General features: G+C 36.8%; 1 long non-coding RNA gene across 5 annotated transcripts in view; it reads right to left on the reverse strand.

The window, feature by feature from the left end:
* Positions 1 to 8676: 8676 nt before the first annotated feature.
* LOC129047021 (uncharacterized) overlaps positions 8677 to 25592 on the reverse strand; it is a 58566-nt gene continuing 41650 nt past the window's right edge. For 3 of the 5 annotated variants that reach the window (XR_008508960.1, XR_008508957.1, XR_008508959.1), the window contains 2 exons: positions 18008 to 18162; positions 16037 to 17887 (listed from right to left, as the gene is read on the reverse strand). This is a non-coding gene — a long non-coding RNA (uncharacterized LOC129047021). Of the gene's footprint in view, positions 11414 to 16036; positions 17888 to 18007; positions 18163 to 25592 lie in introns of those variants that run through there. The other 2 variants (XR_008508958.1, XR_008508961.1) reach the window with 2 other exon arrangements.

The raw sequence follows: 25592 nt of genomic DNA on the forward strand, positions 1-25592 counted from the left end.
GCTCTCAAGAGTGCTTTAAGCTGAGGATTACTGCACTGGATCTGATGGACTTTTTTTGTAGACCCTTTAAAAGGCAGTGAACCGTTTTTCTATTTTATTTAAATAATGCCCCTTAAAATGGATTTTTAGAGGTATAATAACTCCTTAAGAGTCAGTTATGCTAAACAGTTTCTCTTGATAGAAATGTTGTAAAACTCATTAACTGCACAGTTTCAGATGCTGGCTTGGTGAGCACTAACTGACATGTGAATGGCCAGAGTTTGTAAAATAAATTGAAATAGTTGTTGTATCACACAGCTAGCAATGCACAAGCTGTAAGCCACAAGGGGCTCAAACCTGACAGAAATTACTTCAAGATGAATGAAAAGTGCTTGTTTCTCTTTATTAGTTTTTAGAGAACAATGAAAATGTTGAATTGTTTACAGAAAGGTTGATTAAATGTGGTCAGTAGGGCCATGTCCCTACTGCTAACTGTTAGCCTTCCCAGCATCCAGCCTCTTCCCTCCACCCTATGCATCTTCTTATAATGGTCACACATCTGTGTGTGAAATGTGCTCATTTTGACATTCCTCTGCTGCTCTGAACTGTTGAGGCCTTTGTTAGGTAAAACACTGTTGTCAAGCCTAACAAGCAGCTCATGCAATTTGCTGGACACTGCCACAGAGAATAGCCCTGCTATGAATTGCTTCAGCACCTAACAATGCTTGGTTCAATATTGAAATACATATGCATTTCCTTTCTTTGTTCAGCCCTGAAACTTTCAATATTTTGAAGAAATACATATTTTGCATTTTAAAAAAATCTGAAATGGGTTTGACATCACAGCACACTGTTTGTTTTATTCTTTCATTGTATTATGATGGAAGGGGGAAAAAGAGACTAGTTGTCCTTTTCTGAGCTAAATTCACTTTCTATGTGATACTAAGGGCACAAAGGGGAGATGCATCATGCCACAACATATTCTAGCAGATTATCTGGTCTGCTTTCAAAGCAATTTAAATTAAGGCCACTTTAGCAGAAGTGGTATTTGCACAAGATGACAACAGAAAATGTCCCTTTGAGGCAGTGACTTTAAAAACAACTTAAAAATCAGGTTCATTTAGCAGCAATCAAGATAGTAAAAACCCGTGTGAATGTTACCAGGACTGTTGAACAAAATTGTCTTCCTTTTTTTCCCCCTTTCCACCCTATTCCATAGCCTTCATCCCTTCCCCCTCTTCCCCAGAAGAAAAATCAACCACTACTGTGCAAGGGTTTGAATGCTATTTGTGGCAATCTGTCACTTTGCATAGTGTTCCACCCTGATGTGAAAGCAGGATTTTCTTTTTTTTTTTTCTATCTGTAGAACATGCTTTTCCAGGCCTATTATGCATATAAACAATGGCGTATGTAATTACCTTTCTGGGGTGGCAATTATTTCTCAGCATAAAAGCTAAGATAAGGCAATCCATCCTGCTGCCCCCCACGTCCAAATAAAGGATATCCTAAATATCAAACAAACAAAAATAAAATCATTTTGGGATGAAATCAAGGCTGCTTATGTCAGCCTGGGAAGGGACAGATACTATCACAGCAGCCTTTAAATGTCAGCATGATCTTTTTTTTTCCAGGCAGTAATTGCTTTACATTTTGTTTCAGATTGAGTCATTTCAACCTTTGCCTAGAAGCCAGTTTTTGCACCCCACCTCCTTATACTGAAAACTTTTGCACTTTTGCTAGGGCGGATTTCCTTGGCAATTCTGTGGGTAAGAAAATACCATACCTGTCATGTCAAAGTTGTTGGAGGGTGCGAAATGCTGACTTTCTTGTCTTGCTTCAAGCTATGGGAGGTTATGCATAGTGGGTTGAGAGAGTAAGGGATGGAGAATTTTTCTTTCCTTTTCCCCATTGTGTGTCCATCTTGCAGTGTATGGTTGCAGTCCTCTATGCCACCTTCATTTGGGTGTCTATGGATAGATCTGTGATAATTTCACCATATCTGACAATTTAACTTACTACAAGGTTTCCACTATTGCAATAAAACAAGGTATGTGATTAAGTTTGTGATGAAAGCTACTAAATCCCCTTAAATGCATTGAGCAAGTATGCTCCCATTCCCAGTTTTCTGTTCTGAGACCTTCTGATGCTTCTTGCTTCCTCCAGTGAGAGCCATGCATGGGTGGAGCTGGCATATGCAGCACCGCCCCATCAGCAGCTAGGAGCTGCTCCTTATGTAATTTAGTCATACAGCAAAATATCAGCACAGATACCACCCACCTATATGTTTACAAAAACCAGCCTGAACTACCTTTCATATCTGAAGAAGTGGAGGGTATGATACTGATGCTACAATGGAAGTCACATAGCAGCATGTGTCTTCTCCTCTTTTTTGATGCAAATCAAATACGCAAAATACAAAATGTGTTCATCAGCAATAACATATGCTTATATTTATATAAGTGTGTCTTGTGTCCTTTCTCAATTAAGTTTAAGGGAGGATTTTTCAGAGTCTTTAATACACACTTAATTCTCAGAAATTAGGGCCAAACTGAAATGGATTTGTGTAAGTTTCTTTCATGCCTGACAATGTTGTTGTCAGTGTGCCGAAAAGGTATTCCTAAATACAAACACTACTAAATGGAAGGTGTTTTAGTGATTAGTTCTTCATTCTCTTCTACACCATATGTACTGGGAGGCTGGCTGTGTGAGTGCTCTTTGTGTGTTACATGCTTCTACAAATTAAAAAATGAAGGGAGGAATAGGGTCAAGAAGAAGCATACACAAAACATAAACTCAAAACATGATTAGTGTCCACCTGCTTATCTCATATATACAGACATTTTTTGTTGTTCACAAAGGTGTTAACTGGCACACACCCTAGTTTTCTATATATCAGGCAGAAAAGACTGCACAGAAAGAAGGAAGTAGATGAATACGTTAAAAATTTCTTTTCTTTCCAGTCTCCTCTCACTTCCTGAAAGGACAGTGAGAAGCTGGGATGCATAGTTACACAAATTCTTCAGCCCAGGGACAACACCAGCATACCAATTGAATCAAATTATGTAAGCAGCTTTCCCAAATTTGTATCTGCTGGTGATGTCAACAAAGGGAAATAGGAATTAGAAGTTGTCATTTGGTTTTTTCACCTGGTAGTGGATATAAGAGAAACTAAAATCTCCTGCAAAGTGGAAATCCGTTTTGCTGGGTAACACAATCACAGCTTTCAAACTTTTTTTTTTTTTGCCTTCAGTAGATGTGAACAGAAATAAGAGCCAAACCAGAGGAAATACTAATTATGCTTCCAGGATCTGTGTCTAACTCTCTTCCTTGTGAGTTTGAGTAGGTGGTTTTGGAGCTGCCCCAAATGCTGATTCCATCATTACTTTGACTATTAATAAGTTTTCTTCACTAGGAAACATTTTCCCCTGAAGAAAGTTCTGAGGGCCATGTTCACCTTTGCATCTGTTCAAATATTTTTGTAAGGTATGGGCTAAGATGTGTGAATTGAAAGGAGAAAAGGGTGTACTGTGAGATGATGGCATCACAGGTGGTGGTGTTACCATAAGCTGGTGTTTCTTGCCTGTTTCTTGCCAGCTATCTTCTTGTACAACCTTCCTTTTCTCTACCTCCTTTCCTAAGAGCATCTCAAAACACTTTGCTTATATAAGTCAGTAGTTCTAGCATTGTTCTGCAATGGAAAATTATTATTACTACAATTGTTTTAAGGTGAATACACTGAAATACAGGGAAAAAATGTCATTTTCAAGAATAACAAAACATTGTTACTAAAGCTGAAAATAGAACAACAGATCCAGACTGCTATGAAGCAGATCCCCTACTTTTCTGTTTCATGCTGTTGTAGGTAAGGACTAATACCCAAAATTACCAAGTAAGATTCTTCCTATGCATTTAATCAGACCTGTTTGCAGGATCAAGAAACAGTTGTGAAGCCATACTTCTTTACAAAAGAGGTAAAAAATTACAAATTTTTTCTGTCTTTTCTGACTGAAAACTTTGGTCAGAAAGAGAAATTACAAGCTTAAAGAGATAGGAGAGCTTCTGGGTCTGAGATCTTTTTAAGAGAAAAATACTCTCTTTGGGAGCTTTATATGAAATATATAACATTTTTCATTTTCCTGTGTGAGGATGTGATTATTTCATCTCCCCTTATCTACTCCCTAAAACTGGGACTGGGCCCACATTTTTTTAAATTGTAATGTTCTTTTCCCAGTTACATTAGTTTTATGAACTTTAGTCTGGTTGATAGAGCAAATATTGTTTCTCACCTGTTTTCACAGTTTGAACCTCCAGAAAACACCACAGACCATAGTAACACTACCTTTCCATAACACACCAACATTTCTACTAGGAGCCCTAATAAGCAGAGACCTCGCCACTTTTATTTCAGCTCAAAGTATGTCCAATTCAGCAGTCATGGAATTCAATCTTACCCATTCAGATGATGGACTTTGACAAACCACATAAACCTGTAATTAAGGGGAAGATGTGTTATTGTCACTATAGGACGTTGCAGCTTTCCTCATTGTTTACTACTGATGGGGAAAAGCAGCACAAGCAGAGAGAGAAGATGAAAGTAAGCTACTTTGTGCTTAAAAAGTAGTTCGTATCAGACCAACAGTTCAAGTGTTCAGTGTAAATAATGTTCATATGGTTTTTCAGTTGTAAGACCAAAGATACCAAACCTGCATGTAAAACAAACTCAAATTTTACAGAGTAATGCCACAAACATAAAAAGTGACCTCTGTTCTCCGATACAGTGATACTTAAAAATGTAAACCTTTGACCTCTGTAAACACTATTTCTGGTTTCCTTTGCCTATGACCTGCAGGTGGTTAATGTCTTACCATGGCTCTTTGATTCCAGTTTTCTAACCTGCAATTACTTATGCAGTAATTCAAATCCAATTTCAATATTGGCTACTAGGTTGAATTCACATTAGTTGACAGTTATGTCACATTCCAGCTCTCTGTCATTTTCTGATTCCATTAAGAATGAAATATTAAGACTTAAGAAAAAGGGAAAAAAATATCTAAAGAGTGATTATAGCGAGTCAGTTATACTTGTGTTGCATGGTGTCCTCTAAGTTCACATTAAACTAGTATTGCTCATAGCACTTAAAGAGGAACATTTCTATTAAAAATTAAAGCAGGTGAAGAGTATCTACAGTACATAAGATAATTCTTTTTCTTTCAATCTGACAGCAGATCACAGCTTTGGCCATTGCTTTGTCCATCTGCACAGATCATGTGTCCTTCCTTGAATGATTTCACCAGTACTGCTAAATCAACACTAAATAGCCTTCTTTGGGCCCAGCCTTCACCTGTTTTTGCAGCAAAGCTTTGGGCTGAATCCCAAAGGTCACTTAGCTCCAGTATCCATCCAGCTGCAAGGATGGTGCTGGGAGCAAACTCTTTGGTGATGACATATGGTGGTTCTTTCCTTCAAGTGCAAGACCAGCCCAGGCCAGGTCAAGCTCAGAACAACATACATATTGGTATCAGCATACAGGTACAGTTGGAGCGACATAAGTGATGAATTTTTCCTCTAGGGTTCAGCATCACTGCCAGTTTGGCCTGGACGATGAATATCTCCAGTCAGTTCCCTGCATTGTAATCTCCTAGACACAGAGATGTCTTGATGTGTTGATCCTGTGTTTGTACAGTACTGAGCACAGAGGGATGCTGTCCTCTAGCTGCTGCACAGTGTCCCACTTCAAATATTTAAAGTAGTGCATGAGCAAGCAAATACTGAGCTTGCCAGTATTGTAGAAAGCAACTGCTGACAATGGCCTACCAGCTGAAAATTAATAACCTTTTTCACTAATAGCTTTAATTTCTGCTCTGGGGAGTAGGCAGGTAAAAGCTTGACTGCATCACTAGTTTGTCTCCCTGCATTGTTTTGTAGCTTTCTTTTGTAACACAGATACTTATGACCATTAAAAAGAGTGAACTGGCAAGGTGTATTTGTATCTTCTGCTCTTGAAATCATTTTCTGCCCTGCCCCAGAAGTACCTTCAAAGAGAACATCCTTTTACCTCTTCTTTACACTCCTCTTGGTGAATGTTCTCAAGTGTGGTCTGAACAAGTTCTCTGATATTTTCTTCTGATCACTTCTATTTTGATTAAATGCAGGATTAAAAATGAAAAATGTTTGGGCTGATGATGATCAGTGTATGGAAAGTATCTTATATTCCTTCAACAACATTGCTGAAGGTGAGAATCATATGTCATGGTCTTACGTGCAGCTGCTTGACAGGTGGCTAGGAAAAATACCCTAATATTCTGATATCACTTATAAGGAGAAATAATTGTTTCTGTCAGATTTGAAAAGAGTGCTCTGATTTTCTTTCTATCTGGGGATTTATTAGGGATTTCCCACGTTATTCAGGTGTGTCTAATCTCATCTGAAAACTGGATTCATTGTTCTGCAACTGGAATTGCATTAATAATGTGAAAAAAACCAAACTAAACTGAACTGAATTGTTGCACATTGAATGGTCTGGCTGATATCAGGACAGGTCTACTTTCCTGAATTTTTAGACTACAGTTCTGCTACCTGTGGGCCAAATGTCACTTTCACTTTTGGAAATCCTTGTGTGAAAAGCTGCACAACTCTGATACTTTTCAAAGACATTCTGTATGAAAATTTTCCCTGTTCCCAGAAAGCAGTACCTTCCTTCTCATGAGAAAGCTCAGGCCTTCATGGCATCTCATCATGCCAGACACTAAGAAAAATTTACCAACATTATAAGACTACTGCAAGCACATCATTTGTAAGGTTTTAAAGATGGCATAACCTATCGATCTGAAGTAGTCTGTGTAGTACCAGCCAAATAAAGATACAGAAGAATTTTTTTTTATTTGAGCAGACAGTCTTATGAGGTATAGTGAATGCTAATTGTGTATACTGAATGTTTGTTGCATAAACAACCAGCAAATTTTTGCATCAAAATTGTGAAGAATGCAATTACAATTATCAACTCACTTGTCTGTCAGAAAAGTTTTCCTATCTCATCCATCCTTTTTTATCTTCCTAAAAAAGTACTCACTGTCTTCTCAGCCCCCAGATGCCACTTTAAGTGTCAAAAGCAGGTTTGGGGTGCTCCTTCAGGTACTGAAGTGTTGTCTAATATTACCACGAGAGCAGGCTAGACCACTTGGCTGAGTCTGTTTTGCAATTCCCCATGAGGCTTCAAGCCTTTCTGCCCTTTTCATCCATTCCTCATTGGGTGGCTCAGGATCCTGCTGACACCAGAAGCCATAAAGACAGATCCTGTGGCAGTGATGGCAAAGCAAAAATGAGGACTTTACAAAGGCCAAAAAAAAGTAATTTTATATAATAAAATAACTGCTCATAATTGGGCCTCTGTCACTTTAAATTTTAATGGTAATATTAATACTGGAGCTTTAAAATACAGCTTTCAGGGGCTTCCCACTTAATCTTTCATTTGCTCTTTTTAACTCTCTTTCTGGAGCATGTGCACCATGATATTGATCTCACTGTCCAAACAGAATATTATACTGCTGTATTCCATGCAAGGCTCCTGCCTGTCTCAGGGCTAGCAACTGGACAGACATATGAGAAGGTATTGCTCCCAGGTCTGAAAAAATCCTGGTAGCCACATGCCAAAAAATTTGCACATTCCTGGCACTGGTACAGCTTTCAGCCCACCCTGTAAGTGGACTGGGTGATGCCCCTGCAGATACTGCTTTCTGTGTAAGGGTAGGCAGCCCTGGGAGAAGCAAGGCAGCCCTGTTAGTGATCATTATTCTGATTATTATTGCAGTGACTGTTGAGGTTGCCGTTGAAAATAGATGCTGGAGCAGCCAGAGACAACAAGCCATCTTGCAGTTTGGAAGCAGATAGAAAGTGGGCAAGTATTTTCCTTCAAAGAGAGCAAGACTATATACAGAGAGACCCAAAAGGATATAGGGAAAAAATGTGTCACATTATGATGTAACTTAAGCCCATATTATGGGCTTGTCATTGTTGTTACTGCAAGGTCTGTTTTGCTATTTAACCTGACACTGTGGTATTTGTGCATACCTGGTACCCAGTCTCTTTATCTGTAGTTCCAGTCCTAGAGACAAGCACAAAGCTGGCAAGAAAAATGCTCAGCTCCATGAGACCCAAAAATACACTTTTAAACTCAAGAACAGTAAAAGGTCTCAGAAACTATTGCCGTAAAACAGGTTTTGTGAGTAACCTGTTTTGAAAATAAATGGGATTTCTGGCAAGGAAGAAGCAAATTTTGTACTGGTTGTGCCCTACACTGATGGGAGCTAGAAGTGGTCGAGCCTGAAGTTTACAATAAGTGGTGATAACAAGACAACACTTTGTCCTTCCATTAACCCTCTCTGGATAACTGGAAATCTGAACACAGGAGCTTAAACCCAGCTTAGACTAGACTCCTGTCTATTCCTGCTTCTAGCCATGAAGAAAAGCATGAGGATAGAGGCCACAAAAACTACTCTGTTTGTGCAGTTCAGAGCTATTTGAATAATCCAGGCTTTCATTTTAAACAAATTAAGTGCAAGGCACTTTATGGTTGTGAAGAAATCTCCCTGAGGTGTGAGTGAAGTATGGATAAAAGCAAAGTCCATGGCAGATTGAGTGGGAAATGGCAGTGCAGAGGAATGAATGCTCCATAATGTGAACAGAAGTGCAAGAGATGGGAAATTTTTCACATTTTATTAAATCAGACTTTTACAGTAGTTATTGAAAGCAAAAAACACTGAATTATATTTAGATAATAGTTCCATAAATAATGTGTGTTTTCACAGCAGTTGCAAAGTCTGAAATTTATGTGCTAATTACAGACCCCAAATCATCTCTGCACAGACTTGCAATTAAAACTGAAATATTTTCACATACAATGTAAGCCTTGTATTCATAGCAACAGCTAAGAGACATGCTGGTTATAGTTTGCTCTGTAAATATGAATATTTTATGTTTGAACACAATTGTTTCGCTATTGTTGTCCTTACATTTGGTATATTAAAAACTGGGAGTGTTTAAAGCTGAGTGCCACATTATGGATTGTTATTCTTTTAGAAAAAATATTCTGTGTATAGTAGTGTGTACACTGGTAACCATCTAAGGGAAAGATGATTATTGAAAGACATAGAGAAAGAAAAATTTCTGCAAATGGTTAATTTCTTAATAAATATTGTAGAAATCCATACTTTTAAAACCCTGTAGTGACAGCAAAGTGCAGAAAGAATGCAAAATTAGGGAGAACATTGAATAATTCAGTAGCTTGTTATGTGATTAGATCTGATTGGCCCACACTGAGATGCTGCCCATAAAAATTATTTCCCATGGTAGCATTGGTCCTGGCGTGGGGGGCTTGAGATGTCCATAAAATGGGAGAACAAGGCTTACTGGAACTAATAATATCATGGCTGTGCAGAATGATTGATGATCTTTAAAAAGGTCCAGATTGGTTTCATCTTTCTTCAGATTTTATCACTCACTCTTTCTTAGTCATGTGCAGTCACTAAGGCAAAGAGAGGTAACAAGTATTTGATGTATGGTAGTTGAGCCAATTTTGTCAGAACCGCATTTATTTCAAACTGCTCTTGTATTTGATACTCACAAGATGTAGATGTTCATTATTTTCTAATCCAGCTGATAAGAACAGACAGTCCTGAGGTTGGATTAAGAGGGTAAGCAAAGCTTGTGTTAGAGCAATAGTGCCAAAAAAATCACAATAAAAATTAAAGAAATCCTCTTTCCTTGCACTGGGATGATTTCCATTACTGATTAAATGGATATAGAGCTCCAGAGGACTGACATCTTACTAGGAGAACTTCATATCATTTATTATTTGCAGTAGATACACACCTTTCAGAATGCTGCTTAAGCTTTTTTGAATACATTAGCAGTTTCAAGTCACTTTACCCTTCACAATCTGCAGAGAGCCATTAAACCTTCTTTAATGTCAGAAGAAATTTCAGATGAATAAGGGAAAAATTACTGAATTTAACCATTTGGGGGGAAAGGGTCATTTTCGCTTGTTTCTGAAAGCCTACACACCTCCTTAAATACAACAAATTAAGCCATATATCTTAATCACTTGTTGGAACTGTCTTTATCAGTAACTTATTCAAACAGATTATTGCAGATGAGCTGAAAAGTACTTGGCATATTTCCAATGGGATAAGGAGTATAAAACGGTTGATCAAGTAGCAGTGTATCAGAGTCAAGCTCATTTGAAATCTTTCCATTATCTCCATTTGTTCTTATTGGAAAAATAAAAGAAATAATTCATCAGGACGTTAGGTTTCTGAGACCCATCACTGACACACATACATCTGTTTTTATATATAAGTGCAGTTACAAGACTGTATGCATACCTGTGCCATACACCTTTTTGCTTGTGCACGGCTATGCATGCAGCTCTGCATATCCTCTCCACTTGTGATGGATTTGTCTCCTGTAGAGTTTAATGGTTTTCTGTTTTGACAACTTAAACAGTGACTCAACACTGTTTAACAAAATCAACAGCAGGTTTTGGCAATTAATTTTTTGCCATCAATAGTATTCTCAAACTGGGCCATAACAGCAAAGACTATGAGAGTGAAAGAGCAAGACAATTCATTAGACAACTCTGCAGCAGCTAAAAGTGGCAAGGGATGTCAGACCGTGTTCCTGTGCTTCAATACTAATGAGAGTCATTGCATATTCATAATCCTAAATACAGTCAGCTTCTGATAAAAACTTTTGTCATCGAAGCTTCAAAGAAAGAGCAAAGCAGTGCACTCCTTGTGTTGTGGCACTTCTACCAAGCCAGAGCAAGAGCGAGATTGATTGTTTTCCAACACAGCCTGACAGAGAACCAAAAGAGAGGGGGGAAGAATGTTTGGTTGCCTTGCTGGTGAGTTTTAGTCTATTTTTTTTAATTACTTTTTTAAAGATAAAGGATACTCTAAAGATGTAGCTTTTCTTATTGAGTGTTGAGATTAATTATCTATTAGGCATTTTAAAAAGTTAATATCAATTTTTATCATGAGAATGAATGGCAGATGCTAGCAAACTTGTTCCCATGTTGTAGCAACACTCCTTTATGTATTAATAGATACAAATCTCTAAAACTCTATGAAGTTTCACATCAATATGAATAGCAAAGATTAGTGAACTCAACCTCCAGATATTAAAATCAGCTCTGCCAGGTGTTGTACTACCCAGAATTCATTGTTTGCTTGTTTCTTTTCTTTTTTTTTCTTTTTTTTCTTTTTTTTTGTTGCTGTTGCTGTTGTTGTTGTTGGGTCCTTCTGCTTCTCATCATTGCTGCCATTTTCTTTATTAATTTTGAGAAACTACTCATCTCCTTTGCTGACATGCAGATCCTGAAGTTCCACAGCTCTTTAACCTTGTGATACCTGTCTGCTGGGACAGCTGTTAGCGTCTTCTGGAGTCAAAGAAGAGAAACATATGTTCAGCAACTACTTTGAAAAAGCCTTAAGCATTTTCTCACTCATAAAGATCTCTTCAGCTAGAATGCCAGCACCTTTCCACATACATTTAACAGGCAAGCAGGCTATGAAATATTAATCAAATTAAATAAAACAGGACATTAATACAAACATTTAAAAACTGATTACAGTGCAGGATTGGATTTTTTTCCCATTAATTATAAAATCATTCATTTGGGAAAAAATAATTTCACAGCTTAACAGAAATCACTAAAGATTAAGGATGGGGAGGCTTTTGGTAATACTTTTAAATATCTCTGTCATACAATCTTTGAAAACAGAGGAATTAGTAGTTCTGATAATTGAAGTAACTAATTATCCACAGGTATTTTAGGTGTTGAGGCATTAAATTGTCAGCCTTATCAATTTGATTGCAGTAAAACATGAAAAGACTGACTTTTGTCTATTTGGAGAAATTTATTTTTCCAAGGATGACAATCCTTTAAGTAGAAACCAGGCAGCTTGCCAACTCTCCATACATGGAAGTTTGCAAATGCAACCTATATTTTCAAAAGTTTCTTAAAGTTCAATGAATGGTGCATGGACCTTTGGAAAATAGCCTTGTATTAAACAGATTTCCATATACTGCTTACATTTCCCTTAAGCCTGTTATAGAGTAAGTAGTATGTATTCATTACAAATAAATGAATGTCATAGATAATGGTTTGCATTCGAGTTACACATGTATTCATCGTTCCTCAATTATGTACATTTTTCTAAAGCAAACAGTAACCCTCCTTGGACTGAAGCTATAGGAACAAGTTCGATTAAATGTTCTACAAGACTGAAGTAAATGTTCATCATATCTGTCAGCAAGCTGACAGCTTTCAGAAAGAACCTGGGATAAGTAAGTTGTATGATCTTCTTTAATATGCCTCACTCAAAACCTTAGAGGTAGAAGGTGTTACATTCAAGTGAATTCTACTCAAAATGTGATTGTTGGTAAATATGCTTTGTATTCCATATCCTGGATATACAAACATGATTTGACAGGATAGTGACTATTTTTTTAATTTGTTGCTGTTGCTTGTTGGAACACCTGTGCTCTCTCATTAGGCAGAGGTATATTTGACAAGCTTTTTACATATGTATGAGGGAAAGTCACCATTAACCAGTGTCCTGCATCACTTTTGTGCTTAGTTGTGCTTTAATAGGTAAAGCCTGAGCATAGAGATTACTGGACACATTAAAAATTACATTTGATTGACTAAAAGAGAAATAAAGTAGACCAAAATTTGGATGGCCACAAAGGAATGATTTAGCTGAATCCATGAGAAGAAAAGTGAGTAACAGTTCCATTTTTTCTGGGATGTTAAATGCTTTCTCCCAGCTGGAGAAGTAACATCACTGGCACAAAGAATTAGGCCAGGCACACTGTGTCTACCATATTAATGACTACCTCAAAAACATATCAGCTCATGAAAAAATAAAAGCTAGGTTACCCATTAACATGGGAAGATATATCCTTCCTAACCTCTTCAGACAGAAAAGTTACTGTACAACATGAAGCATTACATTTGATTACTTTTAGATAGCCAAACTTTTCACTGTAGTAACATTTCAAAGCTTGAGAAGAGCATTTGGCTTAAAAAGTCACATATTTATCTGTTTATATGAGTTGTTACAGTGAATAACAGCAATGCACTGACCCAACACTTTTTAAAAATCCAGCCAAAATATTTGACTGAATAGGACTGGATTCCATTTTGATTTCAAGCCAGAGAGAGGACTTAATCTTATTTCTGTTCATCAATATGTCCTTCTACTTTTTATCTGCGGGTCTGCATAGGGCAGAAGATATGCCATTTGTTTTATGCCTATATCCACTCAAATAATAATCTTTTCTACAGACTTTGGGTGAGTCGAAGGTGAGTCAGTCTCAGACTGAGGTCTAACTACTTGTTTTGCAATCTGACACACTAAATAAAACCTGTGTTGAAAGTGTGTTACCCAAGTGACACCAAGTGTCCTTCCCAAAGTCAGATGAAGAAACCTGGATGTGCTCCTACAAGCAATAAGTTGTGGTTAGGGTGACAATATGACATTGATTTCTGTACAATTTACAGGTTTAGAGCAGAAAAAATTTATTGGCTGGTTGTGTTATTGCTATTCTTTTAAATATGGGAGCACAAGCTGCCTCACTGCTCCTCACAAGCAGACCTTGCATGAGTCTCCACTGACACTACAACTTCCTTGCAGTCTCTGTAGTATGCTCCTAGAGAACAAATCTGGAGAATCAAGCCTTGTTTCAGGAGTAAACACAGCCACAGCTTGGGCATGGACAGACAGGTTGCTGTGTACTGTCAGACCCTGCAAGAGCTGGCAGGAAGAGCTGGAGTTCAGCAGATGCCTCCGTTATCCCAGCATCCTTACCACTGGCCATATCAGTTTTAGAGCCACTCAAATCACCTTACTGATATTAGCTACTTCTTACTTTATCCATCCCAGTCAACATGTATCGACATAAGCAGAGAAACACAGCAGGAGTTATTATCCATCCTAACTATGTGTTAGTACAATTTTAATTTACCTTCATTCTGGTTGGGGCAGGGAGGGAGAAGAGAACTGATGCAATAAAAATAATAACTATCTGTTTTAATCCAAAGTAGGAGTTCATTCCTTCCAACAAAGAAATTTATTTCCTTAAACAGTTTATTTAAATTACCTTTACCATAAGATTTTGGAAAGTCCAGGGTTTTTTATTCCTTTCTTACTTTTATCTGTTTTGCTCTAATTCAGCTCCTCTTTACAGAAGAGGCATAGTTTTAATCCTTTCAGGTTACACTCCTTCAAGTTCTGCATTTTTATCATCTTTAAGACAATTCAGTAGTCATGGAGGAAAAAGAAATACTTGCTTTGACATTGAAATATTTATCCTGATGTGTCTATCTTATAGGAGAAAATGACAATAGTATTTCAGACACTGTGGTGTGGCAACTGGTGTTGATTTAAAATCTTTAATCACAACTACCAGAAAATATGAAAAAGAAAATACAGGGATAGGTCTGAAGTTTTTTTAAAGCATTGTCCACTGAATTATGATGCAATATCACAGATTAATTTGCAGAATCCCCATCAGCTTAATAAAACTCCAGTGAAATGTATGGACAGAAATTGTACTCTTTTGGCATCAGGATTAATGAAGTAGAGAAAGGAAGAAATAAAGAAAGAAATTCAGCCTTCAACCTCTCTGTCACCTCTCTTTAGCACAATATTGTCTACACATGTACCATTTGCACTGGTAATTAAATTAGTAATATGATTTCTGTTCCCAAACATCTCTGAGTATTTTGATTTCTCACATCTTATTTGATCTTTCATTCCTAACTGTTCCTGGTCTGTCAATGTATGCTCTCATCTCTTTCTGTTACGTGACAGAGTATCGTCTCCAAAGTTTCTTTGTGTTTTTGAGGCCCAGTTTAGTTTTATACTTTTCTAAATTCCTATGAAAACAAAAAAATTAGGATTTTTTAAAAACTGCTTCAGGGGAAACATGAAGGAAAAGGAGTTATGGGTGTCTCAACCCACATGAATGGCCTTCATTTGGCTAGAAACTCAAACTTCTTTGAAAGGTAGAGCCAAATGAGATTAAGTAATCTCAATTATATCTGTGGAGATCCATATTATAGTTTAAAGTCTATTGACTGTATATTTATTTCCTATTTCATTGTTTGCACTCATATTTTGATAACATAATTCTAATCTGTCTGAAGGACAAAATGCCATCCAGAGAGACTTGGACAAGGTCAAGGAGTGGGATTCTGGAAAACATATGTGGTTCCTTGCTACCACTTTATACCTGCAACCAGTAGAGTGTCATAGCAAGCAAGTTAGCTTGGCTTACAGTCTGGATTTAATGTGGAATAGGAAATTAATCCTTTGCTAATAGATGGGCTGTTCATATAGCACTTTAATTTGTTTTTTTGGTAAAGTAAATATTATATATACTGTTCATGTTAATTGTTCATGTGTGTGAAATATAAGAAGGCTATTTATGGTCCATGTCACAAGGTTATGAACAAACTGCATTTGTGAAAAGGGATTGCTACTACTTTGTGGTCATGGCAATAGTTGTTTTTCAAGTGTTTCTGAAAAAAATGGAGGCCAGTGTTAGCCCATTTTCAGCTCATCGAAACCAATGGCTATTAAGCTTCTGGCAGTGGTTCTTTAAACTAAGCAACACTATCTGTCACTAAAACAGACTAAGATGTATTGCAGCATCAATTATTAATGGAAAGTAACTTTCATCTGCAGACAGCAAGTTGCGGCACCATGAACAGGAGACAACACCATGGAAGTCTGCAGATCTTTCTTTGGTATCTTGTTCTGCTGCAAAAAGTTCTCCATGTCTGGTTGTGGGCTCCTACCACGAATGCTCTGATGTAATGTTTTGAAAGCAAGAGAGAACTATGTGGGTCAGTGAGCATTTTTTTCCTTCTGGGCCCATCTTTGGATTGGCAGGAAGAAAGCTGTTGGGTAATAAACTAAGTCACTTGATGGCACAACATGAAATATGTTCCTATGCTGAATATAATCATAAATCTAGGACAGAAAAGTAATAGTGTTCTTCCCAAACAATTTTATTTTAACTACTTTGGTATGCCAGGAAAATGACAGATGATCAACAGACTACCAAAACACCATTTTAATATCTCTGATAGTTGTCAATGAAAGCAAATAGTATTATTATCAATAATGCCTGTACTAGATGTTCAGAAATATAGCCCTTATCAAATACTTTTTTGTAAAATTTCTGGTCCATTCCAATAAAAGTTTCTTTTAATTTTTGTAAAATCATATTCTGCTACCATCATGACAGATCAAATGTGTTAATAGTGTCTTCACATTAAAAGTTTCTTTCAAAGGAGTACCAGCATGCATTCTCTTTACCTTTATTTTTTTTCACTAAACATTTGCATGTCTTCTTTAGAACATGCTAGCCTGAAAATCTCCATTATTAAATGCATTAAAACATAGAGGGAAGGTATCTATTTCAAAATTACTGGTTAATTATTATATATTTATGATTTTAAAATCTGAGTAAAAATAGTCAGATGCTTTTGTGTACTTTGATACACTCATTTTTACATAAATTTTGAAATAATTTAAAATTATTCTGTTCATTTTATAATCAACACACATGTTTTTAACTAGCCTTTAAACTCACCTGTTGCAAGTTAGTTTCAGACAATGCATTAGTTTAAAGTACTTACATAAGCCGGTCAAACATAGTAAACAACCAGCAAAAGTTCTAATAGCATCGGATTAAATATTTTAAGTGATTTTTAGTCAGTGCTTTCATGTATAAACATTTGGGGAAGTGATTGCAAAGAGACAATTATGGCACCACTGTCTTAGTCAGTGATTTTTTCTTTGCTGTTAGACATATTAGACATTAAATGATCCCATCACGATTAATCTGAATATTTGGTTTAATACAGATCTCTTACAAATGAATTTTGAAGATATTTCCTTAAACTAGATATATCTCTGTGTCTTAATCTTATAATAAGTATTAAATATAACTTAACAGTATAGAATATCAGACAATGGTTGTAATAAACTTAATCTGGTGAAAAACTTTAATTGGTGCATAAGTTCATAAAATAGGAAAATTGTCTTTCTGCATGTGGTCAAATCCCCGTTTCTCCAATTCACAGAAATTTCCTTTCAATGTAGTATTGTCTGAGTGAGAGATAAGTAGGTGACTTGATAAACACAGCATTTAAAAAATTCTCTTTTCCTGCTGTTACTAAGACACTTACTATTCAATATTGTGGTGCATATGAAATTGACTTTCCAGACAGGATGATAATGTTTATAAGCTATAGGGTTTGGTTTTTCCTATTTGTAAAGAATGAGGACTCTTTGTATCTCAGCTACCTGGTCAAATGATCAAATTAGAAGAAGTAATAATTATTTTATTCTGAAGATTGTACAAGAAGTTTTTATTCAAGAAGTACCCTCTCCATTGAAGAGTCTCTGAGATGAGAGGTGTGGGTTGATAACAGATCAAAAGAGCTGCTAAGTAGAAGGCCATAAGGATAAATTTCTGACAGAAAAAAAACCAAATTTGAGTACCAGCATCTATCACCATCCATTACAGTTATTCCAGAGAAAGAATAATATTTCATGGAGAAAGTTCATCACAGAAAGAAATCAATCATTTCTATTATGACTGTAAGTTTGATTATTATTTTAAAACTGTTTTTTTTGTCTTATGAGCTGTTTTATTTTTAGCATATAAAGTCCACAGTTGGTTATTTAGCTTCAGCTTCTCTGTAACAGGAAGCCTGCAGACTGCAGGTAGATTGCAAAGGGATTTTGACAGTGTATTCAACCTGTTGAGAAAAATCCATTTTTCCTGCTATTACTTTCCATTGTCAGCCTCCTGCCAGTGTTCATGGTGGCTGTCAAAAAAAAAAAAAAAAAAAAAAAAGCAGGGAATAGAGTGATGAAATATACTTTAGAAATTAAACCAGCATTTTGTTACAGAAATAATCGTGGAAGAGAAAGTGGTTTATTAATACCTTGATATCACCTGCCATCTGAAGAAGCTCAGGCCACATTGGAGATGTAAGATTTGGACACAAATCTCTGGTATGTGATCCCAAACTTCAAGGCTAATCAGTCAAAGATGTATGTAGTTTTAGCCGGCATTTCACACTCATTTGACACATAAGACCTACACAAAGTGCAGAACAATAGAGAATTAGTCCCACTGAGCTTAATAAAAACCTAGAGTAGGGGAAAATTCATAGTTCATTTGTGGAGCTCTGAGATAAGTATGTTTTTCATAACTTAAAAATGTTCTGGGAGGTGCCAGTATAAAACAAGATTCCAGTGCAGCCAAAATGAATATAGAAAACACAAATAAAACCATATGGAGACCTTTAGAAGCAAGTTTAAAATTGCCTTCTACTAACCCCCAATACACACTCCCTGTTTTTCCTGCATCTCATGAGGAAAGGACAGTTCTGGGTTTCCTCTCCAGATCAAGACTTTAGCTGTTTATTTCCATCCAGCACTTCTTTCAAAACTGCTGCATTATCCCTCTTTCTCTAACACCTGCTACATAATATTTCACGTTTGTTCAGTCTCACTTGAGCTACAGGAGGGAAAAGAACACCAGCATCATCATAAGTTGTGCCCAACACTGCAAATGTCTCTACGAAAGCAAGCCATCCTTGTGTTACATGACTGAAGATGCCAATTTTCATAGACACCATCCAAGCAACAGCAGCAGCAGCAGTACAGGAGATGACACCTCAAATTCAGCATGAATGAGAGGACTTGTGGGATTCCTCTGTCCAGCATTTCTTTTATGATTTTCATGATACATGATATTTTGAAGAAGGAATGCTGCTGCTGTTGCACACAAGTAACCTGCAGTGGGTGAGAAAGAGGCTTTTCCAAGCCCCACACAAGTAAATGCATTAAAAATGTACACTGTGTTGTCACATATTTCTGTTTTCAGGTGGCTTATTGCCATGTAGCCTGTTGTGCCACCACAAAATCTATTACATACATCTGTAGTCATTTAATGCCATGCAGAATTCATTAAAGATATGTTGGCAAAGGTTATCTTGTCCTCCCAGATTCAGGTTAGTTCATGTACACCGCAAATCTCAGCCTAGTTCCTTTATTGTCCTACTCTTTGGCAAGAGTGGAAGAGCCTGGAAACTGTTTTATTCCACCTTATTAACAGCCTCTTCAAAGGTGTGTGAACAAACTTGGAGATAGCTTTGTGTCTGTCCATGCAGGGGCAAAGCTATACGTTCAAAAACATTCCCATTCAAAATATTGTTCAACAAAAAAGAAAGGGACATTACTGATGCTGGATAAATTGTCTGAGACCATCCTCTATGGCCTGAGGGGAGGGGAGGGGAGGACTAATATTTCAGTTGAAAGGGACCTACAACATTTATCTAGTCCACTTGCCTCACCACTTCAGGTTTGATTGAAGTTATTTACCTAAATAACAAGTTAAAGCATGCTATTCAGCACATAACCTAAATGCCTCTTAAACATTGACAGGTTTGGGGCATCCCTTTATTCCCAATGTCTGGCCACCCTTTCAATAAAAAAATGCTTCCTAATAGCAAGCTCCAACCTGAAAAAGGTTTGAACCATTCCCACAGATTGTCCTGGATCCCCTCCCTCTCTATTTCCCTTTCTCAGAAAGTTGTAGACAGCAATGAGTTCACCCCTCAGCCCCCTTTTCTCCAAACTGAATAAACCCAGAGTGCTCAGCTGCTCTTCAAAGACATGCCTTCCAATCTTTTCAGTAGCTTTGTTGACCAGCTTGTGGTATTCTGCCTAAAGAGCAGGGTGCAAGCTGCAATGCACAAGATCTATCTCAGACTAGTAGAACTACCCAAGCTGTAGATGAAGGACTGTACTGGAGCTTGACATCTCCTGTTGGCAGCCCTATTTCTGTTTGGGTGGCTCCTAAAAAATTGAAGTCAGTTTTAAGTACCACAACACAGTTCCTCCAAAGGTCAAGGATAAAGAGGCAGTGTTGTGTATGATACCCAAATTCTAATAATAAATTATAAAATAAAATAAACTGACCTCTTTCGCTCTCCAAAATTGAGACAATTGCTCACAATAGATCCACCAAAATCAGGCACAATTTTCCCAAAGTTAATCCTGTCTGTTGTTGGTGCTAACTTGTAAAATGGCACATCATGGAAAAGAGACCAGTCATGCAGCTGTTTGGTCCTCCCCATGCAGGTGGGCATCGTGTCCATCCTGGTAATTGTTGTTTATGCAAGTTGTTGATGAGGAATGAGTCCACCACAGCTACAGAGTACACCTACATATCCTAAAGAGGGTGTCACATTCTCTGCTTAGAAGCTAAAAGACAGAGAGGTGGACATGGGAGTTATTTTGGGATGCATGGATAAGCACTTTAATAAAAAATACTGATTTGGGGAAATTAAATTCTGTTATTATTTCCGTTTTCCTGGGAAATAGCTGTTTCTACATTAACTATTCCTAGATATTGAACCAACTTGTATCCCACTGATAAGAAATGTGAGTAGCACTATATTTTCTATCCACTCTCTTATGGAGCAATACAAACACATATACCATTATACTTCTTCTACAATGGAGGTAAGATCTTTTACAATGGAGGTAAGATCTTTCAGTATATCCACCACCCTCTGGAAATGCTATTCACACAATACAAAAATTTCAAGCAATGTTCATAGCAGAGGCAGGGGGGAAAATCTTTCTTTTTTTCCCACCTTGGTGTTAATTATATGTGACATTGCTATCAGTGCAGTGCAGTAAAAATGAAATGGTAGCCAATGTGCATAGACACTATGGAAATTTCAAATGACAAAAGCAACAACAAAAATTATACTTTCCCTTTCCTTTCCTATGTACTCTGCATTAATATAAGGACATGTGACTTAGCTATCCATGCACTGCAATAAAAATAAAATTGGTAGCAAATGTGCCCAGACAGAACCTTCAAATAAAAAAATTAAATTATACTCCTTTTCATCATGTAAAGAATACATGGTGTGAGGCATAACTTTCACTTCATTGCCACATGACAAATAATGTGATGATAATCTGTATTTCTTTCTCATCATGAGGAAGAAAGAAAAGTAGTTTAGGACTTTTTTTTAAATTTGTTTTCATTTTATAATCACTAAAATATGTTCTAAAACACTTTCTTATATTAAGCCCAGTGTGCTTATATATTTCCTAAATGAATGGGGTTTTGGTAAAATGTTTGTATCTAAAATTACTCATATAAATAAAAATACACATTTATTTTATGGGATAATAGGGAAAGAGATATCTGCATGCAACATTTTCATCATTAGATGTGTTCATGTTGGCACATTTTCATGACTTCACTGCAAAATACTATGTGCTGATTTGAAACCATCTTAAAGATTTGTTAACAGCCCAAATGCTTTAGTTATGCCTGTAGAATTGTTTAATAAATTAGTAGGTAATATTGCTGTAGTGTGAGGCGATATGACCTGAAAGAATATGCTCACAGTGGGAGCAAAGCCAGGAGCTCTTCATCTATGATCAGTGAACTGCTGATGGTCCATAGGTCCCTTGTTCAAAATGAGGGGACAGCCATCTGACTGTCCCTGTTTAGAGCTAATAAACAACATTGCAAATAATTAGGCATGTATTAGGTGCCTTAGCATTACTTTTTGACCATGCCATTTTCATTGCTTAACACAAAGATTGATTTCTTCAAAAATAGTTAGCAGAAGACAGTTGTCCAAAAGACAGTGGTTTTTGAAAAAATCTGGGCTGTGTTTCAAAACAATAGCAAACAAAAGACATCAGTCTAGAAGACTGAGCAAGGAGCTCTCACAGTTTGATGGGTGGGGGCTCCATCTTTGGGTGCTGCTAACCAGTTGCTGTCATTGTTTAACATGCGCACAGCTGTCATGACTCAAAGTCCTCCTTGGAATAGGAGAAAGTGCCAGGCAAGGTAAGCTGCAGGGACCAAAGACTCCTGAGGAAGTGATCTACGCAATGGTCAGAACAAATCATCTTTTCTACTCTGCATGTGTATAAGGCTTTATTCACTGTGATTGTAAGGATGGAATGAATCCTCCGAACTCTTTGTGCTTTCATCCGTGGTTGTAGGATTGTGTTCCTATACCCTCTATGGTCCTGCTCTGAAAGACAAATACATAACTGAGAAATTCTCACTTCTAAAATATTTCTTAAATCCAACAAGAAAAGAGTTCTATCAGAAAGTTACTCCCTTTTCTGGGATAGTTCTGCCATAGCTGTGTGGATGAAATGATTGGAAATCAGAGCTACAGTAATTTAAATAATTTGTTAAAAGTTATTACATTTCTGTAATGCTAGTAATTTTTAAATGGCTCTTTGTTTGATTCATGAACAATACATGAACAGTACATTATTTAAATGGGCAATTTTATTAAGAATTTATCCCAAAAAAAAATGTCAGACTGGGTGAAATCCATTGTATACTGCAGCATTTTCATATATATTTTTAATAGCATACTTTAAGGTTCAACTTCTTACAGAACAAAGTTGACAGAGAGGTTGGGGCTGCCACAGAAGATCAAGGAGCCAACAAAAGCAGAAAGATATTATATAGATAATTGTGAAGATCTTGATGCAGTTCAAGTGCTTTTGAAGTGCTGTAATGATTTCTTGCTATCAGAAACTGACAGGTTTAATTGAAGTCAAAGCTTGCTACTAAGTCATGAGATCCATAGGGGTGTAAATATTAGGGCTGCTGCTAAGCAATGACTCACCTTAGTATTAATTGCAAAAAAAAAAAAATACTTTGCACTGCTTTGACAGCATGGCACATAGTAGGCTATGCTGAGAGGTGCTTTGGTATATTTGCAGGGAAGATCTTCTGCTTTTAATTCCTTTTCTAACTGGCTTTGTATGAGGGTTCAGTATCTTATTTTCCCTTCATAAAACTGTTTCTCCATTGTCCCTGCCATTATGTATGAGCTACATCAATAATTAACCATATGGCTAGAATACTGCAAAGATTAAAAATTTCACCATAATCTGAGAATTTCTTATCATTTAAACTATTCAAATATTTTTACAGTATGAAATTGAGTATAGCAGAGCAATAAAGGCAGTCACCTACAATCTTACAACCGTTGTGGTGAACATAACCACACTTCCTATGCACAGCCACTGTAGGAGTGATTTTAAAAGAAAAGTTATTGCTAATTGCCATTTTGAAGCAAATAATATATTGAGCAAGATGATAAAAATGCAAAACACTGTTTCTGCTATGTCATAAAAGAAGTTGAAATACACAATTCAGTGCCAAAGTGACTTAGATCAGCTGAATGGGTTCTAAATTACAGTAAGCATTTAAATTTATGAGTACAGATATAATATGGACTGCAATGTGATTAATGAATAAATATTAGGGTCTTATGTTACCAATCTACAGTCACATTTAAAAGTAGAGCTACAGTTATTAGTTATACTCAGGGTACACTTTACACAGGAGACTAGGCAGTGAAGTAACATCTCTACACAGCCCCTTGCTTGAGCTGAAGAACTCCTGGGGCACAATATTTTGGTTTTGCAGATCATCTAGTTAAAGTTCATCCACTTTTCAAGGTTTTGTAGAAATTTTAACACAGATTTTAACACATGGCGCTCCTACAGCTCTACACCCATCCGTACTAGAGAGTTGCCCTGGGAGAAAAATTGGTATGGGTAGGATCCTAGGTAAAGTGTTTGCAATAAACACATTAAATTTTAAGTTACACTTGATTTTGGGGAATCATTCTTCCTTTATGGTTGAGTTAGTAAGGCCCATAATGAGGTTCCTAATATATTCAACAAACCATCAGGATACATGAAATATCTTACCAGATAATCCTCTTTAGAATCCACAGTTCAGTTATTAAGTATTCCTTTCACTAATCTCTGTAATCCAATGTTGACAGAGGTCAGTAAAACAGTGGCTAAACCCTGTATGATTAGACTAAGTCTACATTTTGCAATTATTCCTTTTATGATTTGTTATATTTTTCTCAGCTATTCTTACTCCTGAAAGGATGTGACCAGCATTACAGATGTCACACATGGAGGTTCCCAGAAACCATGGAGAAGGTCTTTACAGCAGTACATCAGCCAAGAGGCGGAGACCCATCAGAAAGCTAGAGATATATTCAGAAAATACGTGAAAGTCAAGATAGAGATTATATACTATTTGATAACTGAGATGACGTTAGCACACTGATGTTCACAGCCACTGGATTAGCAATCACTGTTAAATCTTCACAAGCAGTGAAAGTTAACAATGATGGTATTGTCCAAAAAAAAAATCTGATCTCTTTTCTCCTTTTGATTATAGTTCATTTAAGGGAAGAACTGCATGCTGCATGCTTTGAAAATGCTTTATGTGTCTTTGGCTCACAGAACACACAACACACTTGAGTAGGCCCATTTATTTAAGCAGACATTAAATAATTTAAATGTGAGCATCTATGTCATAAATTTTGTAGTCTCTTTAATGTAGGATAAATCTGTGTATTTAAAATAGTCTTTCTTCAAAGCCATCTTTTTCTTTTTCTTTTTTTCAAACAGTCATAAAGGAAACTCTGATGTCTGTGGCATGAACAATGCCAGCACCATCATTTTAATGCTATCCATATGGGCTTCTAATAATAGATAAGAGTTTTTAGAGATTTGTATTGTATTTCTTTGAGATATGTAAATTCTTGATAAGGAAAGGCTGATTTCATTGGCCCCACATATAAGGAAAGCAGACCCTAATTAAAAGAATTCTGTTCTGAATTAACTAGCTTGACATGTGCTAAATGACAGTTCCTGTGAAATGGTTTTAATTAAAGTCAATATGTCTTTTTCAATTAAAAGGAAATTAAGAATATACTAATATGCATTAACAACTTAATCTTCCTTCAATATCCCATACATCAGCTGGGGTTTTTTTTTCCTAATGTTATTGGAGAACCATCTGACATACATCTTCTACAGTTTCATTATGTTATCTCATTATTACTCAACAAGAACACGGGCACTGGTGGAAATCCTCTACAGCAAGAAGAGAACTTGTCTATACTCCATGCATGCAGTTCCTTATCACATGCAGGATGAAAGGTTGTCATGGTTTAGGAATGGTACTCCCTAATTCATTGCTCTCACCAAGACTCTCCTAAACCATATATCATCAGTTGACTTCCACTCCAGCAGGATGGAGTTGGAGGCACAAAAGGTGAAGATCGCTGGTTGAGATAAGAACAGTTTATTGCAAACAGCAATGATATAAGAAAATGGACAGTAAAAACAACAGTATTGGAAACAAAAGTATGCAAAAGAGAGGGTGATTCACTCAAAAGAATTCTCACCAAGGACTACAAGGAAATGAACAATGGCAGACAATGCTGCCACTTCTTTTCAATCAGAAACTATGCCCTTCTTGGAAGTCAGAGAGTCATTTCCCCCTGGCCCCAGCAACTCTGTGAGGTGGTATAGAATAACCTCCAGGTCCTGGCCAAGACTGGGACAAACTTCCATCTTTCCCAGACAGAAGGAAAAAAGACTGCTTACGACAAGATGTCTCCTTTTTTATTGCACACTGGGGTA

This window comes from Molothrus ater, chromosome Z (genome assembly GCF_012460135.2).
Source record: "Molothrus ater isolate BHLD 08-10-18 breed brown headed cowbird chromosome Z, BPBGC_Mater_1.1, whole genome shotgun sequence".
Lineage (NCBI taxonomy): Eukaryota > Metazoa > Chordata > Aves > Passeriformes > Icteridae > Molothrus > Molothrus ater.